The sequence below is a fragment of the Mirounga angustirostris genome, unplaced genomic scaffold, assembly GCF_029215605.1.
Source record: "Mirounga angustirostris isolate CCGP_5_RB_7025 unplaced genomic scaffold, mMirAng1.0.hap1 SCAF_10, whole genome shotgun sequence".
Lineage (NCBI taxonomy): Eukaryota > Metazoa > Chordata > Mammalia > Carnivora > Phocidae > Mirounga > Mirounga angustirostris.
This window is the reverse complement of record NW_026991718.1, coordinates 86,761,681-86,779,251: the sequence shown is the minus strand read 5'-3', so window position 1 is coordinate 86,779,251 and position 17,571 is coordinate 86,761,681. Positions and strand designations below refer to the sequence as shown.

The window sequence follows — 17,571 nt, the reverse complement described above, 5'->3', positions numbered from 1 at the left end:
TACATCCATGGGAAGTGGTACCACGTTACTCAGCTTCGCCTACACATTTGCCTGCCTGGAATAAAGTCGCCCCCCATCTTCCTCATTCTGACAAAGGGTCACCCGCTTACACAGTATTGTCCCTGTTGTCCTTCTCCGGATGTCTTCCTAACTTTATGAAGCAAGAGTGACAGAGGCAACCTGCAAGCATGGAGAGGACTGGCAGCAGTGAATGTCGGAGTCCCCAGCACCTGCAACCACAGTGGGGAGGGGCGGAGGCAGGGAGAGACTTCATGCAACTCGGTCTTCATACTAAGGGTTGAAGGGTCCTTTGTACCCCTAAAAGTAATACAACATTATATGTCACTTATAGCTCCATAAAAATGGGGGCCCAGATGTCCTATTAACAGCAATAACTATAATATTGCCTTAAACCTTCCTTTTGGAATAAATAAAACAATTACAGCTAAAGCAGTAATAACCAAATGATTTCACATCTTTACCCTGTTTACCCTCAACACTTCAGGAGCTGCACATAAGTCTCAAGGACCCTGAGACCCCTTTGGATGACAAAAGCGAAGGTTGTTGAGCGGGATGACCTCTAACATCTGTCCCAATGCTTTAGGCTCAGGGTCAAAGATTCTTGTGTATGGAAGAGGCGGCCGAATTGCATTTTTTTTAACTTTAGCTACTGATTTGAAAGCATTGTCAACTGCCAATGCCTGATACCCTTCAAAGCCTGTGGAATAAAAAACTGAGAGAGCTTTCTATCCTGGGCAATTGGGGTCAAGATGTTTCAGATATGGGAGAGGACAATGGCGAAGGGGCTCAGAAGCGTGCAGGCTGGGGATCAGCCTGTCACTGACTCCTCTTAGTCACTGACCCCCACCCCTTAACTACGGTGTGCCGGTCACAAGGGAGTCGCGTGCAGGAGGACAGAGCATCACATGTCAAGACATGCCATCCCCCAACAGGGAGGACAGAGGGAGGTGGTACAAGTGCTAGAAGGGCCAGCATCGCTTTAGCAGAGCTCAATTGCCATACTATCAACTATGGCTCAGCATTGACTTCACACTTTGAATTAGCCATGAGCATCAGGTATCAATTATAAATTAACAATCAAAATTCAGCAATGCATTTTTTAATGTCACCGGGAAATCCTTGAGCTCAGACAGTTGGCTCTTCCTTGCATCTGCAGGACATACATTTTAGCCTGGAGAACAGAGGTCGGGGCTCCCTTGCAGGAGTGCTGCGGGAGTGGCAGCTCTAGAAGAGACGGGGCAGGTGGGGAACAGGCAAGGCAGTGGCATCTGGGGGGAGAAAGAAGGCAAATGGCAGGGAGGTTACCATGCATGCTGGGAGGGCCAGCACAATTAACTTACCCCTTTCCCAGCATCGGGGCCCCTCATCAGCCCTAGGCCTCATTCATGGCCTAAGTCCTGCTTCGGATTCCCCAACAGAATAACAAACAACATTTGCACAGCACCATTTCATTCAAGATACTCCATCCACGGGGCGCCTGGGTGGCTCAGTCGTTAAGCGTCTGCCTTCGGCTCAGGTCATGATCCCAGGGTCCTGGGGTCGAGTCCCGCATCGGGTTCCCTGCTCGGCGAGAAGCCTGCTTCTCCCTCTCCCACTCCCCCTGCCTGTGTTCCCTCTCTCGCTGTGTCTCTCTCTGTCAAATAAATAAATAAAATCTTAAAAAAAAAAAAGATACTCCATCCACATCAGTCCCTCAATAACCCCGTGAGGTTTATCACCATTCATAGAATGGCAGCAGAGGCTCAGGGTTCAGTCCCTCCCAAGGTCACATAAGTGGGAGGTAGGTGTAGGGTTAGAGCCCCAACCTCTTGGCTTCAGGCTCCTTGGGCTTTCTCAGTTTCTAACTATATCTATTCTGTCTTCAAAGGAGGAAAATTATTTTTGTCTTCAAAATCCAACCTTTCCTCGTGGCTTCAACAGCTCTCCCTTGAAGCCCCTGCAAAGGAACAGGATGTCCAGGCTCTGGGTGGGATCCAGGAGTGCCCTGCAATGCCTAAAGGGGAGCACATCCAGCAGCGCGGGTAACACACAGGAACAGTTAAGAAACTATGCAAGAGCAGGTGTTAAGTGAAAATATTGCAACTATAGAAGAGCATGCATAAAGCATGTGTAAAGAAAAAAATGGATATAAAAACAGAAATACATGTGGTTTGACATGACTGGGTGATGGTCCTAATTGTTTTTTCTTGACATTAAATTTTTCATGATTTTTTTAAGTAATTGTCAACTCTGAACTAGCAACTATCATGAAATATGAATGAGAGGAGCCATTTTGACCCTTCTCCCAGCTTAAAGAGCTCTGAGTTTTAAAGATGTACAGAATATGGACTGTTTTCCCCCACTTAATTGCGGGATTTATCCAGTATGTCCTTCCTGGGAGATCAGGACTGCTGGTCGGTCTTCTTTCCCCTGGTTTCAAAGTTAAGGGGGGACCAAGAGAACAGTCCATACCTGAGATGTGCAAAAATTGGCCACTGAGAAAACTATGCTTTCTTGCATGTGCTGAATCCTCCTGAGCTGTTTTCCAGGCCTGGGGAAGGCCTTGTGCACACTCAGCTGCCTCTCTCTTCTGATCGGCTCTGGATGGGCACACGGTGGGAGCCTCCCAGCCAAGCAGGAATGTTGCCTGAGGCTGGGACGTGATCATCAGGGCCTTTGGGGGGGGGGGGGCGGGGGCGGAAGGGGCATGCCTCAGCAGGAGGCATCCACTGGGACTGCGGTCCCAGGCAGACTGTGGGAAGCCAGAAATCTGGGAATTAACCATGTGGCCACCAGAATCTCAGCCTAATGCTCTAACTGGGGAACTCTCAAATTTTCTTATAATGATGCCAAAGCATATTCCAGGAATGCTGTAGACTGAATGTTTGTGTCCCTGCAAAGTTCACATGTGGAAACCTAGTTGCCAGAGTCCTCAGAGAAGTATGTAGGTCATGAGTTCGGCACCCTCACGATGCAACTAGTGCCCTGATAAGAAAAGACAGGGAAGAACTTGCTTCCTCTCTTTGCCACATGAGGACATAGGAGAAGGAGGCCATCTGCAGACCAGGAGAAGGGCTCTCTTGTCAGGAAACGAATTAGCCAGCATGTTGATCTTGGACAGTGAGAAATCAGTTTTTGTTGCTTAAGCCACCCTGCCAATGGTATTTTGTTATAGCAAAATACGCTGACACTTCTATTCTAAAATCTACCTGCAAAATTTTGAAGTTTTTGAGAGTAGCTGTGCAAAATTTCCAAGAGATTAAGGACTATTTGCTGATGTCACCAGCTTCCTATAGACTTAAATTGACAAACATTATTTGTAAGATACAGTTTATAAATTACCCTGATTTTATCTTTTTCTTGAATAAGGGTATAGAGAATTTTTTTATACACTCATGATAACATTTATCTTATCTTCTTGAAACCACAAAACTGTTTTACCCAGAAATAAAAGCAGTGATCACAAAGCACAGGCGCCTTATCTTCAAGGACAAATGAGAATCACTAGGTAGAAATAGAGGGTCTAATAGCAGTACCTGCAGACATCAGCAAAATAGTGGCAGGAATGCCTGGCAGCAAAAACCTATTTTAAATCTCATTTTAGTGACTTTATTTTTTCTTTTATTGTTTCGTACATAACAGTTTTCTGCAATGAATATGTATTACTGTTGTAATTAGAAGAGCAATTTTTAAAAAATAACTGTCTACTTGTCCTGATTTTTTTTTTGGTCACGGAGGTTGGGATTGCTCACTGTAGGGGGCAGTGGTGCTAGAAGCTCTCTGTCCATCTTCGGGGCACTGCTGTTCACTTAGGATAGCCCCACAATTGGTGATTATAATGATATAATGATATTCCTGAGTCATCATGAAAAGATGAATTACATTATGTATTTTCTGCTTAGAAAAGACCAGAAGTATTTGTACATGTCATAAAGGTGCTCATGAGAAACAGTGACTTCTTAAAGTTTTGACACTGCAAAGGTTTGAACGGCCAATGATCTGGAAAATGCACCTCTGTGAGCACCTGCTGCGTAGGAACACCTGGCCAGTGGGCTGAGGCTATGTACAGTGTGGACACAGGCTGTCTGAGCCCCAGCGTAGTTACTGCTTTACCCCAGAGAATGCTCATGGACAAGGTGGTGCACCAGCACACACCTCTGCTTTAAACCGTTGATTCATTCCTGACAAACAAAAAGTTGGCCTGTAAAGCAGGGTGGGGAAGAAGGGAATTTGCAGAGGATTCCGGTGTTTAGTTGGGGGAAAGGAAACAAGCAGAACTGAAAGTTCACTTCTCTTTTTTTTTTTTTTTTTAAAGATTTAATTTATTTGACAGAGAGAGATACAGCAAGAGAGGGAACACAAGCAGGGGGAGTGGGAAAGGGAGAAGCAGGCTCCCCACCGAGCAGGGAGCCCGATGCGGGGCTCGATCCCAGGACCCTGGGACCAGGACCTGAGCCGAAGGCAGACGCCCAATGACTGAGCCACCCAGGCGCCCCTGAAAGTTCACTTCTGACTGTAGTGGTGCTGATTCCCAGAGGCAACCTGAAACTGTCGGGGTCACCTCAGTACGCTGCAGCTGGACTTCTGGTCCCTTCCCTGCAGCAAGGCTGAAGGGCAGAGGGGTGGAGGTGAAGGGGTGCGGAGTGGCTGGAGCCTGGCGGTGTCAGCAGGAGCGGTCGCTGGAGCGCTGGCCTCCTGACCTGGAGCACGGGGCCAATCAAGGCCCAACACAACGGGCAAGCCAGGACCCACAGCTCTGTGCTGCTGTCTCCAGAAAGCTTTCGAAGCCTGCCAGCCTCTGTGCAGGCCAGTCGGTTGCTTGTGTAAGCGCCACAGGCTGTGGTTGATCCGCAGGCAAACTCCTGCTTGGCCCCAGGGGCCATTTCGACATCCAGAGCAATTCTTAATCCCTGGAGAGGTGAAAGTCATGTTCTTACAGAGCCCCTTCTCATTAGGAAAGAGAAAATGTGTTTAAAGCGACTTCGTTTGGATTTCCAAACACCCACGTGGCTGCTTCTGCAATCCCCTGTTTAGTGAGGCTCAGGGGGCCGCCCTGCGGCCCAGCAGTGAGGTAAAGGCTCCCAGGTCCTTTGCTCACAGCCCGTGCCGCCTGGGCCATTGCTGATGAAAGGGAAACTGTGGGAGAGGCCCGCTGCCCCTACAGCAGCTTTCTCTTCCTCCATCCCTAACAGCCTCCTGACACATCTTCTTCCATCCATTTTCTCCTCGACGTCCTCAGGCCCATAAATCTCTTGTCTGGTGCCAGGATTCTGCATTCACTGGGCAGAGCCCTTCTTGGCCATCATTTCTCTCACAAAGACACTCAGGACCGTAGCTTATGGCTTGATGAGCACTAACCAAAGTGCCCCATCCATAACCCATCCACGCAGCCCCTTAGCCTGTCTCTCCAGGACCCTGTGCCTCTGCCGCAGGTCCCTCTCCACCGCTTCCCAGATATGTCCCTCTTGCGGGCAAAAGGATTCGAAATGATTTGAAGAGGCTCCTGCTTTCAGAGGCAGGAAGCGTGGTCCACTTGGCTTTATGGGCACCCTTCTGAGATTGGGAGACAGGCTGGGGGTGATGCTCCCTGTCGTTTCTCCCACCTTGACGATCGGGGTCTTCGGGTCTCCCACTTAACTTTTCTGCCACAATCTACCCTCTCAATGCCCAGACTTCCCCTTTGTGAATTGCTTCCTGCGGACTACAGTTTTTTGGTAATGCTTCAACTGTTAAAACTAAAAACGCTCTCTATTTTGGGTATGAACCATAGCCCCTGGTCACGAAAACCTGTGTTTGCCTCAGCCAGGCTCCCTGATGGCCTGCTGGTGGTGCCGCGATTTACCCGCTCCCTGACAGGGGATGGCGGTCGATGTCATCGTTGGGCTTCTCCCTGGCCCGGTCCGGTGCAGCCGATCATGTGTAGCAGGACTCACCGAACAGCCATGTCGTCCACCCCGGAATCTACAACTCTGAGGGTTTCCCTTCTTTGCTCTCACTAAAAATAGCCCTCGTCTCTGGAACCCTCTGCTGACCTCCTTGCCTGCAGGCTGTTCAAATGGGAGGCTGTTATTGGGAATTCTAACCCCTACCTCCTCCGTTTGATCTCTGCCTGTCTCATAAACTGGGGGAAAGGCGATTACAGGCTTCTTGTGGTGGCTCGTCTCTGATGTTCCCCTGAATGGCCAAGCTTTGAACAGTGTGCTGGCAGTGTCCATGCTCTTTACTCTGCCTGTGCTCACTGCCTAGGGCTGCCTTTGTTGTTTGGCAAATGGTGCTCCCTGTGCTCCCACATCTTCCTAGCACATCCTGCCTCCCTTCAGAAGCCCCTTGCCAGTACTCACCATGAGGAAGTCATGAACAAAAATGAACAAATCACAAGAAAAGTAGTGTAAAAACATGTCCCAAATGGTTCCCTGTTCAAACAACATTGCTCCATTGAACACACAGCCCCCAAAATGACCCACTTTTGTTTCTTCACCACCTGTTTTCCCTGTGCTCTATAACTGCTCTCCTAGAGCAGGGGACCTTCGAGCTCCGTCACCGGAGAGACAGACATGGTCCGTGCTGATTGAGATGATCTCAGAGCTATACTGATTATAAAGAACCACTTGGATAGGGACCGAGCTCAGTAACAAAACATAGAACCCCAGACTTTTATTATCGTGTGGACTGAATAAGCCAGATGCATTCAGTTTATTCACCAGACAGGCAAGAGGGAGATGGATGGATAGATTAATGAGGAGAAAGGTTGACTCTTTTTAAGTCAGTATGAACCTAAATAGAAATTGCATATTGGCAAAAATCAGTGAGCCAAAAATCAAACTAGCACATCAAATTGCTGAACCAAATCAAGAGCTATTGGCTTGAGTCTGACCAGAGAAACTCTTCCAAGAAAACCTGGATGTCCTTTCCTGAGGAAGGATCTGATCTAGAATATATGCTTCTGTGACAACAATCACATGTTCTAAGTGCATTTTAAATTAAATTCCCTTTCCATCTGTTCAATAGATATTGAGGACATGCTATGTGTGTCAACACCATTCCAGTGCTAAGGTCCCAGTCAATGGTGAGCAAAAACCTGCTATCCTTATAGATAGTTATAGAGTTTGTTGGGAGAGAAACTTAATCAAATAAGCAAATGTGTAACCCCATATGTGATAAGTGGTGTACATGCTTGTAACAGGGGAGCTTGACTGGAGGGCCTTGGGATAGTTCCTCTAAGGAAGTAACGTCATAGCTGAGCCAGTGCCTAAAGGGAGAAGTTGCAGTTAATAATTGAAGAGTGGAGAGGTGTCGTCCAGACAGAAGGAAAGGAATGCCCCACGGTAGGTGGGAGGACAGCTATGGCTGGAATGGGAAAACAGTGCATAGTAATAGTGTGGAGTAAGGGGCAAGATCTTGCTGGATTTCAGAGGCAGTGGGAGCAATTGACTCCCAGCGCAACAGGGAACCTTTGGAAGGAGTTATTCAGGAGGTTGGGTGGGGGTAGAAGGATGACAGGAGTCTGTTTGTGCTGGAAGATCACTCTTGATTAGGGGCCACAGTGCCCATGGGAGGCCAGTTAGCAGGTGGCAGGTTGTTCTGAACGGGTAAGACCTCACTGATGTCATTTTGCTGGTTTGCTCCTGATTCCTTCTATCCTGCTTTGAGAATCTCAATTCCTGGGTCCACCAGTGAAAGTTACTTCCTACCTGCGGAGAGAAGCTAATTAATAGGATAATAAGGATAGTTATTCGGGCGCCTGGGTGGCTCAGTTGGTTAAGCGACTGCCTTCGGCTCAGGTCATGATCCTGGAGTCCCGGGATAGAGTCCCACATCGGGCTCCCTGCTCAGCGGGGGGTCTGCTTCCCCCTCTGCCCTCTTCCCCCTTTGCCCTCTTCCCTCTCGTGCTCTCTGTCTCTCATTCTCTCTCTCTCTCAAATAAATAAATAAAATCTTAAAAAAAAATAGGATAATAAGGATAGTTATTTATCCCTGTAATAGAAGTCTTCATGTTAAATTTATACATGGCAACATTTCACTTTAAGTTATAATTGATAGGATGGGCTAATCCGCCTAATTCTGACCTTTTGTTGATTCTAATCCTGAGGCAGTGGTCTGATTTTAAGAAAATGGTTACTAGTGCAAATGCTCTTTTCTAAACCACAAGCATCATTACCTCTGCTTAATTAATGAGGCATCTGTGAGATGTGGAAGTCAGGGATATATCTCCTTACCATTTTAACTAGAACTCTCCTCACCTCAACTACCACTCTACCACCTCAGGCAAAATTCAGCGTGATTATCTTAAAGGCAAAGACAGTACACACACAATAATGGGAATGCCATGCTCAGTCCTAGCAAGGGGTGTCTTGCCCTCTTCCAGACTGAGTGGTCTCTGCCCCTAAGAGCTGATTGACACCCTGTGAGTTTTTCGCCACACCACATGGAAGGCTGAGTGCATCACGCACCTGAGGGTCGCATTTCCATTACAAAATATCCACTGACCTCACGTGCCAGTTTTGCCCGATAAAATAAATAAATCACTATAGAAAAGGAATGGAAAAAACAAGCAACTAGAAAAGTCGCTCTAACCCAACTGGGTGAGGTAACATTTCAAAAGCCTTCCTTCACTTCAAACAAAGGTTTCTCTAAGTCTGCCCAAGAGCTCCTGAGAAGAGAGGCAGGAAGTCAAAGAAGCCAGGCCAGCCAACAGCAGGCCAAGATACCACCACCACCGCCGTCCTGGGATTTCCAGGGTCTGTTGCTTCTGCTGAAAGTACGCTCTCTCACTCTCTCCCTCTCTCTCTCTTTACCTCAGAAGCTGATAGCAGGGATGGAGCTGCTAAGATGTCAAGCCAGTGATTCCATGGAGCCTCAGGATTACACCAAAGGGGTTACATCACTCAGCTGCCCCCACAGCATTAGAAAAATAGTGACACATTCTGGGCATGGATGAAGAGACAGCATTTCCAGAATCTGAATTCTCACCTCAATCTTACTCTTCATAGTAAGAGCCTTTGACAATGAGAGAAAGGCAGGGCTTCCCCTGGATGTGAATCAAAAGTAGACCCTTTCTATGTTGATTTTTAAAAAAAGAGAGGGATTGAGAGAGAGAGAATATGGTCACTATAGATACATGCTGAGGGAAAAAAAAGTTAGCCTCTCTGCAGGTTCAGAACAGCCAGATCTTCATGTACAGGGTTTGCGGTGAAATTCCGAGAGCAGATTTCCTTCCTAGGTCTGCCTCTAAACCACCCTTCACACTTTAGCTTCCAGGCCATTCCTCATGTAACCTTTCCACAACAGTTAACTCACTTTGAGTTAACTAACAGTTAACTTTCCCATTGTACATGCCAGTGATCACAATTATGCTGAATGAAGAGCTACCCCCAAACTCACTGGTTTAATATCCTCACTTATTCTCGTTCACGCATGTTGAGATTGCCTGGGTGACAAAGGGCTGGGAGTCAAGTGACCAGCTGGCTTTCACTCTGAGAAGCAAGGTGAGCCCAGCTCTGCTCCACATGCCTCTCATCCTCCCCAGATCAGAGGGGTAGTTGGGACTTGCCACTCTCATGAATGATGGCCGAAGCTTAAGAGTACAAGTGAGAACATGTAGTACCTCTTAAGTCTTAGGCTGCAGATTGGCATGCTGCCACTCTATTCATACGCTGTTGGCCGAAGCAAGTCGCATGGTCAAGCCTAAAGTCAAAGGGTGAAGAAGGGCATTCCACCTCTAGAGGAGGAACTTCAAAGGCACGTGGGAAACAGAGGATATAATATTGGTAACAAAAACACCACCTACTACACCTGTGAAGAAAATAACAACAATCACAATGATGATGATCCTTTTTAAGCACTCTCCATGTGCTGTTACATGCACTTCCTATACATTAACATATTTGTTCCCCACGACTCCTTATTTGTAGAGGAGCAGAGGGAGGAGAACAGACACTAAAACACTGGCCCAAGTCTATGCCACATATCTTGTTGGAGCCTGGGTTCGGAGGCCTGGTCTGGCTCTGCACCCTGCACCCTTCACTCCCGAGCCATCCTGGACGATCTACAAAAGGTCTCTGAGAATGTGGGCGTGCCGGGAAGGGCGTTCACAAACACTCTGCATACTGGAGAACCTTGTCAGGCACAGTGTTCCTTATAACTTCATTCTGGGTCCTGGGAACATGTACAAAGAATAAAGGTCACCTCTTCCTTGGGTAAGGTTACCAGTGAGTCACTGGCTGTTTCTAAAAGAGAAATTGGCTCAGGGACATGTTTCTATTTCAGAAAATCATGCTAGTATTTGTTGGACAATGAATGTTTTCTCTCTTGTTTAATGATAAAGACTATAGGTGTTGAGAAAAGAGCCCCAAACTCTAGGGGAAAAGAGTCCAAACCACAGGGAGGCCCTGCCCAGGGAGCGCAGGCTCAGAATACATTCACACCAGGGTTTTGACGTGAGTTATTACCACATGGCCTTCAACACAGCATGAGCGTCTCACCATGTTTCCATTCAGGACCTTTGTATCTATCTCTCAATCTACATTTGTTAAAACAATGGCTGTGTGGGCAGCCACATTGAAAAGAAAGGCTGCATTTTCATGGGTAGAAGATCTTTATTGTCTGGCAGGAGAAAATATGGTTGATTCCAATGGCTTATATATTATTTTAAAAACTACTTTATTGGGGCGCCTGCGTGGTGCAGTTGGTGAAACGTCTGACTCTTGGTTTCAGCGCAGGGTGTGATCATGAGATCATGAGATCCTGAGATCATGGTCATGAGATTGAGCCCCCCATGGGGCTCCACGCTCAGCACAAAGTCTGCTTGGGACTCTCTCTCCCTCTCCCTCTGCCCTAACCCCTGTTCTATCTCTCTCTCTAAAATAAATAAATAAATCTTAAGATTTTTTTTAATTTGTTGTAAAGCTGTAAGTCTGGCTGGTCCATAAACAATGCATATCAGATTTTGTCCTTAAGACACCTGAATTCTGGTCAGCTTGTCTCATTGTCCAGTAAGCTCAGAACTGGAAGAGTTCCATTGTTGTTCAAGAGTGTTGTTCAAGTGTTCAAGAACAAAATAACTGACTTTTGAACATCAGACCTTGCCTAGTAACAAGCCAGAAATGGGAGTAGGCCAAAGCCATTAAGAATGATTAGGATGAGATTATCCTGCACTTACAATATAAACATGTTGAAATAGACATCTGCATCTGTCAAAGAATTGCTTTACCACCAGGTTGCCAGAAGCACACACTCCTCTGTTTTTCTAATAATGTGTTTGTGCATTGTTAAATCATCTGTGACCCAAGCATCCTGAGGCATCCCATGAGCTTCTCTCAGTGGTCAGGTATGCCTCTAAAGTGAACCACCCATTTTACATGTAAGAAAAGTCGTTTCTTCAGGACAGCAAATCATTACACTGAAAATGATGCATATAACCTCTTAAGCTATTATAATTACCTCTTTGTCAAGATTCCATTAAGGTTTTCTAAAAGAAGCAAACAAAACCCCCAGCCACTTGCTCTTTGAGAAAAAGTCAGTTGTACATTTAAAAGTTAGTCACCAAAAAAATCTATGGCTACCATAGTGACAGCTTATGTATGAAAAAAAAAATCTAAACTAAAAAGTAAATCACACACACAAAAAAAGTGCTTTTTGTGCTGATGATAAAAAAGTATTTTGGGGAAAATCTGTTGTGAATTTGACCTCACTTTTCAACTATGAAGTGGAAGACCGATGGGACTTGTCTACAGAGATGAATCCCCTAGTTGATACTGAGTAGGGAAGAAAATGGGTGTCCTTATTGAGATGCTTGCCCAAGGAAGGAGCCAGAAACTAATGGCATTAGAGGCAGAGAAAGTGTGTAAATCAGCCAGTGGACGAGAACCGTGAGAGATGGGCCCCTTGGTGGGAATGACACAAAGGTGTTAGGCAGATACTAGCAAACTAACTTTTTTCACCCCTAGACCCTTCTTCAATGATCGCTGGCAGTTTAGAGAAACTGTCCCCCTGCCCAAAGTATACAAAATTCCTCTCTTCTGAATGAAGTTTAAAAATTTTTTTTCTGAAGAGAAGGACAGGGTTGCCTCTTTTTTATTCAGGCACAAAAGAATCGGACTCTTCTGTTAATCCTGGGTCGGCAAAGATGCCTCTTAGAGCTAAGTCAGTACCTGATGAGTCCTGTTCATGAATCACCTGGGAACGAAGACCCCTTGAATTCCAGGAAAAGGTGGTACCTATTAAGATACTGACTTGAATATATGCTTTTGCTCCCTCCCAAACCTCACCAAAATGGACAGAAAAAGGGATTTCCAAAAAGACACAAGCCCTGGAGGACCGAGAGAACGAGAGGTTTGACAACAGTAAGAAATGCAGAGGCTGTAGAGCAGGTGGGTGGATGCAGACCCCAAAGCTGCAGCCTCAGTGGCAGGAAAAGCTGGGCCCTGCTCCCTCTGCCCTGCACAACTCCCACATGATTTGGTAAGAGGCAGCTCTGGTGACAGGGAAAGCACGGCAAAGGTGGGGCTAAAAACAGGATTTGGGGGTGTGATGTTTCATTCTGTGCAGTGTTGGAGAGAATACTGCAGAAAGAGAGCCCTCACCTTCTCCTTCATTCCTGCTCCTCTGCAACCCAAGGCAGAGCCAGGAGGTGAGGAGGGAGCTGGGAGAGGTGACAGAAAACCCCAGGTTTGACCTGTGGAGGTTCCCATACTGTGGGATGCCAGGCACCGCTGAGGATGAGTCTGTAAGGAAACAGGACTTTAGGAATGCTGACACACCAGGCAGCCCTTGCACACTGGCGGTCAAGCTCATACCCTCCAGGAGAGAGACAAGATCCTTCCCGGGACAAGGAAAAATCCCCAGGATACTGATGAGTCAAGGTCCCATAAAATGGCTCTGCTGTGTCATCATAAGATAAAGCCTTATGTTGGCAAATATCCAAGCTTCTGGTCAGATTTTTAATCTCCCGTTTTCAAATATGAGCAGAATACAAAGATAGCCAGATATCTAACTAAGTAAAGTCTGAAATGTGAAATATACAGACAAAACCAGACAAATCAAAAAACACAAGAAAGTAACTTGAAAAGAGACAACAGTATTAATATCTCCAAAAGGATAAGATATGGCATAGCATTTAAGAAAAAAGAACAGAATCACTCACGAGTACACACACATGATTTTTAAGGAATAATTAGAGAACAAAAAGAGTCTTTGGAAATTAAGAAATGATAGCAGAAATTAAAAACTCAATAGATGCTTTTGGAAGTAAAACTGAGGAAATTTGCTGGAAGGTAGAAGGGGAAAAAGGGCAAAACTCAAACAAACAAACAAACAAAGGGAAAATAGAAGAGGAAAAGGAGGAAAAATAGAAGACTCAGTTCTAGAATATTCCAATACCCATGTGGTAGGAGTTCCATGAAGAGAGAGCAGAGAAAATTAAGGTAAGGAACTTGGTAATAAAATTACAGCCTACTGAATGCCCAACACACTGGATAAAAAGCCGAACCACACATCATCACAAAATTTCAGAGTTTGGGGAACAAAGAAGATCCTGTGAGCTTTCAGAGAGGAAAACAAACAAAAAGAAAGATTACATACAAAGCCCAGAAATTAGAATGGCTTTGAACGTCTCGACTTCAACACTGGATGCTTAAAGAACATTTCTAACCTGGAGTTAGGAGTAGGAGTAGAATGGAAACATTGTCAGACATTGAAGACCTGAAACATTCACTTCCTATGCATTCCTGATGATGCAATCAAGAGAAACGAGAATATAAACCAATAAAGGGGAAATCATGACATCTAGGAAACAGGAGGTCTAAGTCAAAAGAAAAGAGGTAAGAGGACTCGCCTGGATGATGAAGGTGATCCCAGGATGAAACAGTGCACCAAATATAGAGCGTGACCAGCCCAGAATGGAACAAGTAGGACTCCTTCAAGAAGATTGGGCTGCATTTGAATTGGGTTAACATCACTGAGTTGGAATTCTGCCCCCCAGAATTCCCTTCCTGAATGATTCTGGATTAGCCTTGGACAAAGTGACATTTTGCATGAGATTTGGAAAATGAAAAGGTGGGCAGCAGCCCTGTTCTTGCATGTTAGGAGGGTGGGTACAGGGGCCCAGGAACTGTCACTGCTCACACACGTGGTCACTCATCCGCTGGCTCACCTGGGGCAGCCAGGGCCACAGTAACCCCAGCTGTTGCTGGGTCGCCTCTTCGGCTTCTCTGAATCCTGGACAAATTGTAACTCCAGGGAAACAAAGAGATGTGCAAGAAGGGAAAAATAATCACACTATTCCTCGGTGGCTTAGTAGTAAATAGCATGCACATAATAATGTAATATAAATGCTGAATGCGAATCTCACCGGAGTTATAGGAAAGACGAGTCAAGGGATACAGGGATGGGCAGTATGTATGTGTGTGATAGGGCCCAGCTGGGGGCTATGGTGGTGAAACACAGCTAAATGTTCATCTTCTGTGGAGAAAGCTGTTAGTGTCTAAAACTGAGGACATAAAATGTATTTATACAAGTACGTTATTGGAAAATTTGGAGGTAAATTCCTAAAAAATCAGCTAAAAGAAAGTGATTGCCTCAAAGGATCAAAAGGCAGAGCACAAGGAATTGCTGCTTTCATAAGAAGATTTAAAGAACTCTGTAAACTATGTAAATGTACACATTTAAAAAAAAATGTTTTGAATGGAATTATCCATTCACAATGTCTGGGCTTAGAAGAATTGTTAAATACATTACAGTGTATCCAGGAGACAGAACATTCAGTAGCCACTGAAACTATGTTTTCAAGAAATATATATAATGGCAAGGGAAATGCTCAAAATACAGTTTAGATAAAGAGGGCAATATATAAAGTTGCAGGTACCGTGTGATCCCAATTATGAAATCAAACAATGCAGAGAAGAAAAAGGCTGAAATAATTAATATCAAGATGTTAACTACAGTGATCTTGGGTGGTGAGATTATAAACTCCCTAGGTTATGCCGTATCATCCAAATTATCTTCAACAAGCCCAGACTGCTCTTACAAATGAAAGGAAAAAATAAGTAAAATTATTTTTTAAGCTCTCATATAACAAAAATTCCCCACAGAAATTAATCAGGCTATCTTTTTACCTCGGTATATAAAATGTAAATAGTATCAAATACAAAAGAGAGGTCACTGTACATGGAATTTTTCTCTTATTCACTTCTTAGCAGTTGCCAACCACTCTATGGCACCACATTCTGACATGGGAGACAGGATGAGTACCAAGTCCCCAGGGCCCGGTCCCAGCTTCTAGTGACTGGCATGGGTTACTGGAAGGTGCCAAAGTACTGCTTCTGTTAAAATACTGCTTGGTTAAAATACTGAATTTGTTTTTGCAATTCAGTGTTTAGTGGGTGCAATTGGGAAGTTAATTATAGTCCAGTCTGCTTCATCTATGTTACTCCACCTCATTCATTCATTCATTCATTCCACAAACATGAATTGTGCATCTACCTTGAGCTTATGTACTTAGCTACGCTCCATGTGGGGACTCAGAGATGGATCCTGACCTCGAAAGCCTACTCTCCAGCAACAGAAATACACGTGCACATAAATGACTATGATACAGGATCAAATTTGGTAAGGGGCATGATAACGATACAAAGGGTTTCTGAAGGACTGCAGTGTGAGAAATATTAACTCTCAACTCTCTGTGATTTAGTGCGGTGCCACGTCTGTAAAATAATCTTGTGTGGCTCATTCCCTGCATGACTTATCATTTCACAAAAAGACATTCTTTAAAAGCACACTTTTAAACAAAGACCGAGTCACCCTGACGTGGTCAGCTCACCCTGCAATGTCACCTCTTGCCCGGAGGCTGTTCTGTCATTCAAGCTGTTGACAGGTTCAGATTTCTTCTCCTAGTTTCTTGATTATGTAAGTGTGCAAGAAGGCTGCTTTTTACCATTTCCATTCCATAAGAGAATTGATCTCTGTTTTCTAAGACAACACAGAAGAGATATCCATTTCTACCCATACCCATCCCAATAAAACGTCTGTTACTCAGGGAGTTTTCCCTTTCCATCCGCAAGCAGTAGGCAAAAGGTCCGCACTGATTTATCTCCTTCCCTGACTTGTCCTGATCCCCACACCTACGCTGTGCTGTGTGGGAGGAAGTGGGAGTCAGAGGGGAGCCCCCACACCCCTGCCCTCAGACCCCATAGACAGTAAGGTGCCTTTGCTGAGTAGAGGTGGCAACAAACACAGGGTGAGTTAGTCCGGGAGTAGTTGTGGTCTCACTCCGAGGAACTAAAAACTATAGGCACATGTTGTTTAGCCAGGAGAGGCTTCCTGAAAATCAGAGGGCTAAATTAATCATCCTTCTACAGTGTCAGTGTACTCCCTATGGAGCTGTGTTCCCAAAACAATACGCATGTATGTATCTTATCTGATACAACCACTAGGGGGTGGTTGACCAAAAAAGCCAATTAAAGTGGGGAATCCATTAGAAATATATAAACATAACCGTTTTAACTTAAAATACAAAAAGAGTACATTTATTTGTTAATCTTTTGAATTCGGACCAAGACCTCTTCCTGAGTCTCGGTGGTCCTTTCTACAAAAGCCACATATGTAATGCATCACAGTTTGGGTTTCTTCGAAGCACAGTTAGAGCTGAAAGACCCTGAAACAGAGTTCAGAGGCCTCTGTATTTTTATAATCCTCCACCCCTTTTCCCCAAAGTTGTCTCACAAACACCGTATTTGACAATCATTTTTCACTCAATTCAGGTTTTCCAAAGTAGTTAAATTAATTTTTATTTAAAAAAATGTATTTTCAAGGATTAAGAGTATACTTAGGGTGATGAGCACTGAGTAATATACGGAATTTTAAATCACTATATTGCACACCTGAAACTAACATACCACTGTGTGTTAACTATACTGGAATTTTAAAAATAATTAAAAATTTTTTTTCACTCATATTTCCATTTTACTCAACAGTTTATGTGACATCAATTAAATTGAAAAGTTTAAGTAATTGATGTTGCACCCATAGCTGCCCTAAAAAGGCTTAGGAACAAATCCAACTAATGCTTGGTAAGTTCACAAGCTCCCCGGAGGAGCATTCGTACCTGTACCTGACCTGCTGTACCTGACAGCATCCACAGCACAGGTGCCCGACCCTCGGCTAGTTTAATAGAAAAGTGGGACACGCTGTTCCAGCTAGTGGAGTGGAGGTCGGCCAAGGAGCTTCTGCTTTTGCTTATTACCAAAGGCCACCAAGCTTTGTCTTCTGGACTTTGTTCTGAGAGCAGACGGCTTGGACAAAAGCAAGACCCCGCACCCAACTGAGGTCATCCCTCCGGCTTCCAAGACACCCATGCGTCCATTTTAAACCAGCAAAATTACCTTGTGTTTGCTTGTCCTTTTAATATAAAAAAAAGAAAAAAGAAAACACTTCCGAGTGCCCCATGGCCTGCCACACTCCCAGCGTGTGCCCCTCTGCCTAAGTGCACCTTCTGCATGGGGGCCTTCAGTGGGACCACGTGACTGACGTCTGGCCAATGGCATTGGTGGAAGCCACCCGACACTTCTGGCCTGAGGG

The 17,571-nt window shown here is 45.1% G+C and overlaps 1 long non-coding RNA gene across 1 annotated transcript; it reads right to left on the bottom strand.

Annotated features, from left to right (window-relative positions):
- Positions 1–1,104: 1,104 nt before the first annotated feature.
- On the bottom strand, positions 1,105–17,547 carry LOC135361783 (uncharacterized). The gene is made up of 2 exons (XR_010405755.1): positions 15,815–17,547; positions 1,105–1,289 (listed from the first exon to the last, which is right to left on the bottom strand). It is a non-coding gene; the product is annotated as an uncharacterized LOC135361783 (long non-coding RNA).
- Between the last annotated feature and the right edge of the window lie 24 nt (positions 17,548–17,571).